The following is an 8,607-nucleotide window of genomic DNA, read 5'->3' on the forward strand; positions in this document are numbered from 1 at the left end:
AGGAGGCTCTCCTTTTTATGAACTGTGGAAAAAAAATAAACATTTCTAACTGATGCTCCATCCCAGGGCATGTGGTTGAGCCGCAGGAGAAATGGACCCGCAGGGCTTCCGTAGCTCTATGATTCTCCTGAGCGCTGGAGCAGAGAGAACACAGGGACTCTTCCAAAAATGGTACACACACACATCCCCGGCAGACGTCTCTGTGGAAAAATGTGGTCACAGAGTGAAAGCCCAGGAGCCAGAGGGAGAGCAGGCCAGAGCAAGAATAGCATGGTGAGTCTCTCTCTCAGGGACAGGCCAGGGTAGGAGACACCGTGCCCAGCTGGGACAGAACCTAGAGGGGCAAACTGGGGCAGGATATCCCAGGTCTCTGAACTCTCTATGGAGGATTTACTGGGCTGGTGAGAGAGGATCAAACCAATACACTGATTTTGTGAGGCTGTCTTTTAGTTCAACTCATAGGCACTACATCAAGGAAGTATCATGAAATACATGTGGACTGGTGTGTGTGTGTGTGTGTGTGTGTGTGTGTGTGTGTGTGTGTGTGTGTGTGTGTGTGTGTGTGTGTGTGTGTGTGTGTGTGTGTGTGTGTGTGTGTGTGTGTGTGTGTGTGCACCGAAATGTGTTTCTCTGTGAGTATATGGCTGTGTTCACACGTTGCCCAATTCTGATATTTTTTTCAGTAATTGGTCTTTTGACAAATCAGAACAGCTCTGAAAAATATCTGATGTGAAAAGATCTGATTTGATTGGTCAAAAGACCAATTAGTGGAAAAGAAAATCAGAATTAGGCACCATGTGTAAACAGCCTAAGTGTCTGAGGCATGGCTGTTGTACCATCAAAGCCACTTACCCAATAATCACTGTGATTTGAAACAGCGTCGGCTACAACATATTTCACTAAAACCGAGAGGGACCTCACTCCTAATAAACAACTTTAATAAAAACAAGATGTACGCTTTGCCGTCCAGGAAAGCAGAGCCAGACACAAGCGAACAACAAAATCGAGCAGGCTCCTCCAACCTACCCTACCTTTAAAGCTACGCCAGCCCTGCGGTCCTGCTCAAGGTTCTGGTACCATATAACACTGACTCACTTCAGACCCTGTTACCCATATCGCCCCACCCTCCCTTCCATCATTAAAGGTACAGAACCACACCATTGTTCCACCTCCTATTTTTACTTCAAGAGGTCCCGGACCGAGCCAAGGCATTTACTGTAACATGTCCGGTGAGATTATCAGCAGACAGGGTTGAGTCTGGCCACAGCTCCCTGCAACAAAGGAGCAGGCTAATCTGGGCTTTGTGGAGGTCTTATGTTCAGAGCAGGTCTCCTGGTGAAAAGACATCCTTCAGGAGTAACACTTGCTGTCTTATTAATGGTTAAAGCATTCTGACAGGCCTTCTGTTACTTACTTAAACCCTGCACTGCCTAATGGATGGCTAAAAGCCATTAGGAGAGACAACCTGCCTTTATTGTCTACTATGGTAAAGCGGCAGGGCAATCGATAGGGCTTTTCCTTCTCCTCCTCCAGTGTTAATTTGAAATGTGATGGCAATATGGCTCCTGGTGAGTAAAGTAGACACCTTGGTTCAGATCAGAGGACTGAGAAACTGGGGGCCGGAGGAGCACCTGCGGTGAGAGGTAAGATCAGAGGTTCAGTTTGGAGAACATCGCACTGATGTCATGCTCCTGTCGTGCTCTACTCTACTAAACCATGTTCTGTTGAACTCTATTCCATTCTGTTCTCGTGAACTATAGTCTTCTCCACTCTACTCTTTTCTACTGAACACACGACAACACTTTACTTGACACCCAACGTCATAACACGTTATTGACACGGTCATGACCATGTCGCAATATGTCATAACAACTTACGTAACTTGTTATAATACGGTGATAACACTGTCATGACACATATTTAGGCCTGCTGTGACATATACTGCATTATTTTATGGCTAGTTATGACACCTACATAAGAGTGTCAGAACCCACAACACCTACCTCACAAGGCAAAACATTCCTTTACACCATAGCCTATGTGTCAACAGGATGTTTATACTATATCAAATGTTTTGAAATTGACCATATTACATTATCATTGTAATCGTGCACACATTGATGTCGGACATGCACCTACCCCAATGCTCTGTTGCTGATGACTGGGATGAATGTGGAAGTAGATTTCGTAGCAGGACAAGACACCCTCTTTTTGACTGATGACTGATATAAGGGCATGTATGTGATAGGCCAATATGGCTGATATGGTTATGATGGTCATAATGCTTCATAACAGTGTCACAAAGTGTATTTTCTTAGTCCAAGTAAAGTGACACAGGGTGGTCATAATGCCTCATGACAGTGTCATAAAGTGTATTTCTACAAGTTATTTAAATTATGATGAAAAAAAACATGACTGTAAAGAATTCATTAATTATGGGTCATGACCAATGTTCCCTCACATGTTTGGAGGCACTGAGCAAATTTCAGGCCTGCTGAGCACAAAGTTGTGAATGTAGTGAAAATTCTGTACAACGTCCAACACGTGTTTACTGTGAACACCGAGGCTGTACCTGCTTTAAGTTACAGTTTCAACAGAGGCCAAGTAGGCTACTGTGGCTATTTTATCATAATGTAGGCCTACCAGAGTGGCCTACCATCAAAAACAATGGAAATAGCTGTTCTATAATTCAGCCTACAGTACAGAGGCAGCCAATGTGTGGTGTTCAATGCAGGCCTACATACCATGAGACTTGAAGGACTTGACATTAACCTGTTTATCCGCTTGTCCTTCAGACAAGGAGGTGACTGAAAATATTTTTGTGTTGGTTGATGCAAGAAACCAGTTAACAAAATAAAAGGCATTATTATTCCCATACCATTATTACAGAGAATCAGACAAATTCTGCTACCCTCTGACTATTGGCTACTTAGTTTATTAAAGCCTGTCTCAAAATACAACACTGCCCATTCAAGACAAAAAAAACTCTTTACTTGACTCGCTTTTCAAAGATGTCTATAAATGCACACGTTTTGTGCTCTTGTAGGAAGCAATCACTCCCCTATTGCTGACTACAAATGATCTATAACTGGGCTAATAACTCACTAACTAGCAAAATATGAACAAAATGTGCACACGTGTCTACATGCATCTCTGGCTTTGATCTCAAAACAAAGGCATCTACTCATGACTACAGCTGTAAATACAGTCCAGTTCAATGTAAATGGCACATATCCATATATGGCAAAGGTCTATTTGCACATAGACTTACTGCAGCTCTGATTGGTTATGCTGCACTGGTCTGTGTAGAGTACGGGCTGAGTCTTGTGTGTCAATGCAATATAATCCTACCTACTCCGACGAAAGAATCAGGAAACACCAGTATGTTGAACAAACAGATAATCCAACGTGTGTGTGTGTCTGGAAGTATGTGTCAGTGTGTGTGTGTGTGTGTGTGTGTGTGTGTGTGTGTGTGTGTGTGTGTGTGTGTGTGTGTGTGTGTGTGTGTGTGTGCCTTTGTACTAAAGTGAACTAGCAGGTTCCCATTTTAGACCCGTGGCACATACAGGGGGATAGAGGTCTTTGAAGTGCTGGGTCTGCCATCCATCTCCAGCTTGCGGGCTTTCATTTCATGCCAGCTTCTGTAGAGGCCAGGGATATTAAAGAGAAACGCTCACTTGGCCCCTGCCCCTCCCTACCACATCTCCATGGTGAAACTATAACTAGAGTCCTAGGCCACTGACTCAGAGACAGAGTACTGCACAACTGAATGATATGGTGAGGAAATTATTATATTGTCAGAATGCTTTAGTGTCGGGCAGAACACAATTTAGAGAACTACAGTGAAGTAAATAGAGTATGGTGGAGCACAATATAGTGTGTTCGACAACACTTTACTTGATAAACACATGCAGACAGACTTAAACACACACACACACACAGCAATATAGTCTGCCACATACCAGACAGATATGCCTTGAGGGCAACTATGACACACTAGCGTAATACATTGCAAGGCAATTCTCATTGTGGGTAGAAAAGGAAGGTGTTACAGAGCAAGTCTTTTATGTCTAATCATTTTTGGTCACAGACATAAAACAGACTGCTATTGAAGTCTCATAAAACAACCCACGCAACATGATCAGACATAACAAAACAGACTGCTATTGAAGTCTCATAAAACAACCCACGCAACATGATCAGACATAACAAAACAGACTGCTATTGAAGTCTCATAAAACAACCCACGCAACATGATCAGACATAACAAAACAGACTGCTATTGAAGTCTCATAAAACAACCCACGCAACATGATCAGACATAACAAAACAGACTGCTATTGAAGTCTCATAAAACAACCCACGCAACATGATCAGACATAACAAAACAGACTGCTATTGAAGTCTCATAAAACAACCCACGCAACATGATCAGACATAACAAAACAGACTGCTATTGAAGTCTCATAAAACAACCCACGCAACATGATCAGACATAACAAAACAGACTGCTATTGAAGTCTCATAAAACAACCCACGCAACATGATCAGACATAACAAAACAGACTGCTATTGAAGTCTCATAAAACAACCCACGCAACATGATCAGACATAACAAAACAGACTGCTATTGAAGTCTCATAAAACAACCCACGCAACATGATCAGACATAACAAAACAAGAAGAAGATACTTAACTCAAGTATAAGCAACTTTGCACACACACGTACTTACACACACATACACACACTACCTGAACACACATACACACACTACCTGAAAAAGTGCTGACCATATAGAGGCGATAAGATAAAAGCAGAACAGTTTTTGCAAGGTCAGGAAAACCGATCCCTCCAGGCTGGCTGTGGCAGAGTGTCCTCTAGTGGCCATTCTGTTGAATAATACCATAGTGGAGCCTGAGGTGCAGTCTCGCTGTCTCCCCTCCACAGACTGTAATAAGCCCTTCACTACCAGGCCAGCGCAGAGCCCGCAGTCACCACAGCCCTGCCACAGTGTGTGAGTGAAGGGGCCAGAAGGGGGTGAGACCAGACCACCTCACTGGACAGCTCAAGGGGACCACCACACCGTCCTATCTCCCACCACAGTCTCCCCCGAGCCCTCGGGAGAAACCTACCCACTCTCCCACATTTTAATTAACACTAAAACAAACAGTATGCACACAAACCCACCCTGGTTTACTGCAGACCATACGGAGAACGGCTGCTCTGAAAATAATAGAAAAGTCTGGTTTCCAGTTAGACCGCCCTGTTGAGATGGTGGAGGGGTGACACGGTGTCACCTTGTACAGTATGTACATAACCATACGGCTGTTGGCACCCTGCTGTGCCCCAGTTACATCCACTGTGTGTCACTGAGCCACTGGCACATTGTCATCAAAGAGAGACTGCAGGAAAGTCACTCACTCACAGACACTGTCACATTGCCAGAAACTGTCAACCCCTCAGAAGAAACACAACCAATCAGTCAACTGCAGTTAACATCAGATAGCCCTATAATAAAACATTGACTTCTGATATAAACCAAAACACATACAAATCGAAACTTTAAAATACTTCATATTAGCAGAACAGCAGAGACATACAGTAAATAGCCTATACCCCCAACGGAGAAAGACCTATATCTCTGTTCTTTATGGTGATTGTTACTGTATTTAGAGCAGGCTAGGCCTATGCAGTTGATAACAGATAAGGCCTCCGTTAGGACTAACACAGCCCAAAACTAATATGCCTACATATAGGAGCATGATACGTGGTGCTTATGACTTTCATAAAGCCGGATAGAAAAACACACCTTGTTGGAGGATCAACATTTCAAACCCCCGGCGCTTTGGTTTTCGCTAACAAGTCGCAGACGCTGTTTTTTTCTTAAGGAACGTGTCGGATGCCAGCATATTTTCTGCTTAAAGCCAACGCTGCTGAAGATGTAAAGCGTAGATAAAGTGAATGGAAAGCATTAGGGGACTGCGAGAATTACAGAACTGGAGTCAGGGAGGAATGTTTCTGCCCCGACGCCTTCCAAGAACAACAACACACCGCGTGCCCGCAATGCCAGAAGCGGGCGCTTTTTCGCGTCTCGGGTGGGTTGGTGCGTGTGAGGGGTGCGTTAACGTTTTTCAGCAGGGCAGCTTGGGCCTATACAGTGAAAGCTGAACACTGTGCTTTGTATCGTGGCCCGTGGCACAAATCAACGGTGAACAGCTCTTGGCAGCCAAAGTGGCAGAGCAAAAACGATCATGAAATTAATATTTGTCCATAAAAGTTCATTTAACACCCGTCTCCCGTGCCTCTAATATAAAGCGGTCCTTCATCAGGAGTAATGGGATGAGAAAGGCCAGATATTGAGTATGAATGGCATGATGTTACTTCAACACAACAGTTACAATCCACTTTAGACTGTCTGGCTCTATCAAACTAAATTGGACTCAACATAATACACCTCTAATGGGTCTGGAGAAGAGGGTGGATTTTGAAGATTGCCTGCTCTCCCCCAATGTTGAAAAGACTTAAATAAGATTAGGCCTGACTAAAGACAATCTTATGACAAAACTAAATATTTTACTCCAAGAAAGAGTGAAACAGGTCACATAATGAAGATAAACATGTTGTCCCCCACGAATGATGTGAAATGCTAATTAGCAACAGAAGCCCTCAGCAAGACTACAAATTCCTGCAGGAAGATCCTGAACGTCATCTCTAGCAACAGTGTCCGTTCACCAGCGCCATCAGAGACTTATGCACAATCCATGATGAATCCATGTGCTGTATTGAAATGAATTGAATAAAGTGTTGAACTTCTTACACACCCCTTCACTTCCTTAGCTAGCCACTGACTACACTTTAGCCAGCTAGTTAGAAGAGCAGTAGATAACGTTTTTTAGCCTAGATAATTGTTTGTACAGTATGTCGACTATTTGTCTAATCCAGACCTTATGGCATTTTTCAAGGGTGAGTGTAAGAGCATTTAAAGGGGAGAAGACCACTATAAGTCTGTCAATGTGGAGAAGGGCAGCTACAGCAAGGGGCAACACACCAGTTTTGTCAGGGCCATGAGGGATAAAGACTATCCCGTGTCGGTGGGTGAAGCTATTAAGTTAAGCTTGAGCATTTTAGAAATACAATGTTTTCTATACAGCGGTCAACATTCTACAAGGAACTTAATCAATTGTATAGTCATTAACCAGTTTACCCTGAATACTAGACTTAGATGAATGATAACTCAGTTCTAGAATGTTGTCATTGATGAGAATGAATAAAAACATCTATTGATATTCAGAATGATAACTCAGTTCTAGAATGTTGTCATTGATGAGAATGAATAAAAACATCTATTGATATTCAGAATGATTGACTTTGTTAAGACATCCAGTCTGTATTGTAGTCACATGACCAGAGACTAATCTCAAAGGCAGAGTATTTATTTATTTGGATTGGTACATGCATTCACAGTTTTGATTTATAGTATCCTTCCCACTGTATGATTGATAAAAGTTTGTTTACTTACAGTGCATTCTGAAAGACTTCCGACCCCTTGACTTTGTCCCCATTTTGTTATTTTAAAATGGATTAAATATTTTTTTTCCCTCATCAATCTACACACAATAAATATCCCATTATAACAAAGCAAAAACATTTTTTTTTAAACTGGGAAAAAAACTTAGGGTAGTTGTCCTGTTGGAAGGTGAACCTTTGCACCAGTCTGAGGTCCTGAGTGTTCTGGAGCAAGTTTCCATCAAGTTTCTCTCTGTACTTTGCTCCGTTCATCCTTCCCTCAATCCTGATTAATCTCCCAGTCCCTGCCCCTGAAAAACATCCCCACAGCATGATGCTGCCACCACAATGCTTCACCATAGGGATTCTGCTTGGTTTCCTCCAGACGTGACTCTTGGCATTCAGGCTAAAGAGTTCAAGCTTGGTTTCATCAGACCTGAGAGTCTTTTGGCAAACTCCAAGCGGGCTGTCATGTGCCCTTTACTGAGGAGTGTCTTCCGTCTGGCCACTCTACCATAAAGGCCTGATTGGTGGAGTGCTGCAGAGATTGTTGTCCTTCAGGAAGGTTCTCCCATCTCCACAGAGGAACTCTAGAACTCTGTTAGAGTGACAATTGGGTTCTTGGTCACCTCCCTGACCAAGGCCCTTCTTCCCCGAATTGTTCAGTTTAGCTGGTCGACCAGCTCTAGGAAGTCAAATCAAATCAAATTTTATTTGTCACATACACATGGTTAGCAGATGTTAATGCGAGTGTAGCGAAATGCTTGTGCTTCTAGTTCCGACAATGCAGTAATAACCAACAAGTAATCTAACTAACAATTTCAAAACTACTGTCTTATACACACAAGTGTAAGGGGATAAAGAATATGTACATAAAGATAGATGAATGAGTGATGGTACAGAGCAGCATAGGCAAGATACAGTAGATGGTATCGAGTACAGTATATACATATGAGATGAGTATGTAAACAAAGTGGCATAGTTAAAGTGGCTAATGATACATGTATTACATAAAGATGCAGTAGATGATATAGAGTACAGTATATACGTATACATATGAGATGAATAATGTAGGGTATGTAAACATTATATTAGGTAGC

This window comes from Oncorhynchus tshawytscha, linkage group LG11 (assembly GCF_018296145.1).
Source record: "Oncorhynchus tshawytscha isolate Ot180627B linkage group LG11, Otsh_v2.0, whole genome shotgun sequence".
In the NCBI taxonomy this organism is placed as follows: Eukaryota; Metazoa; Chordata; class Actinopteri; order Salmoniformes; family Salmonidae; genus Oncorhynchus; species Oncorhynchus tshawytscha.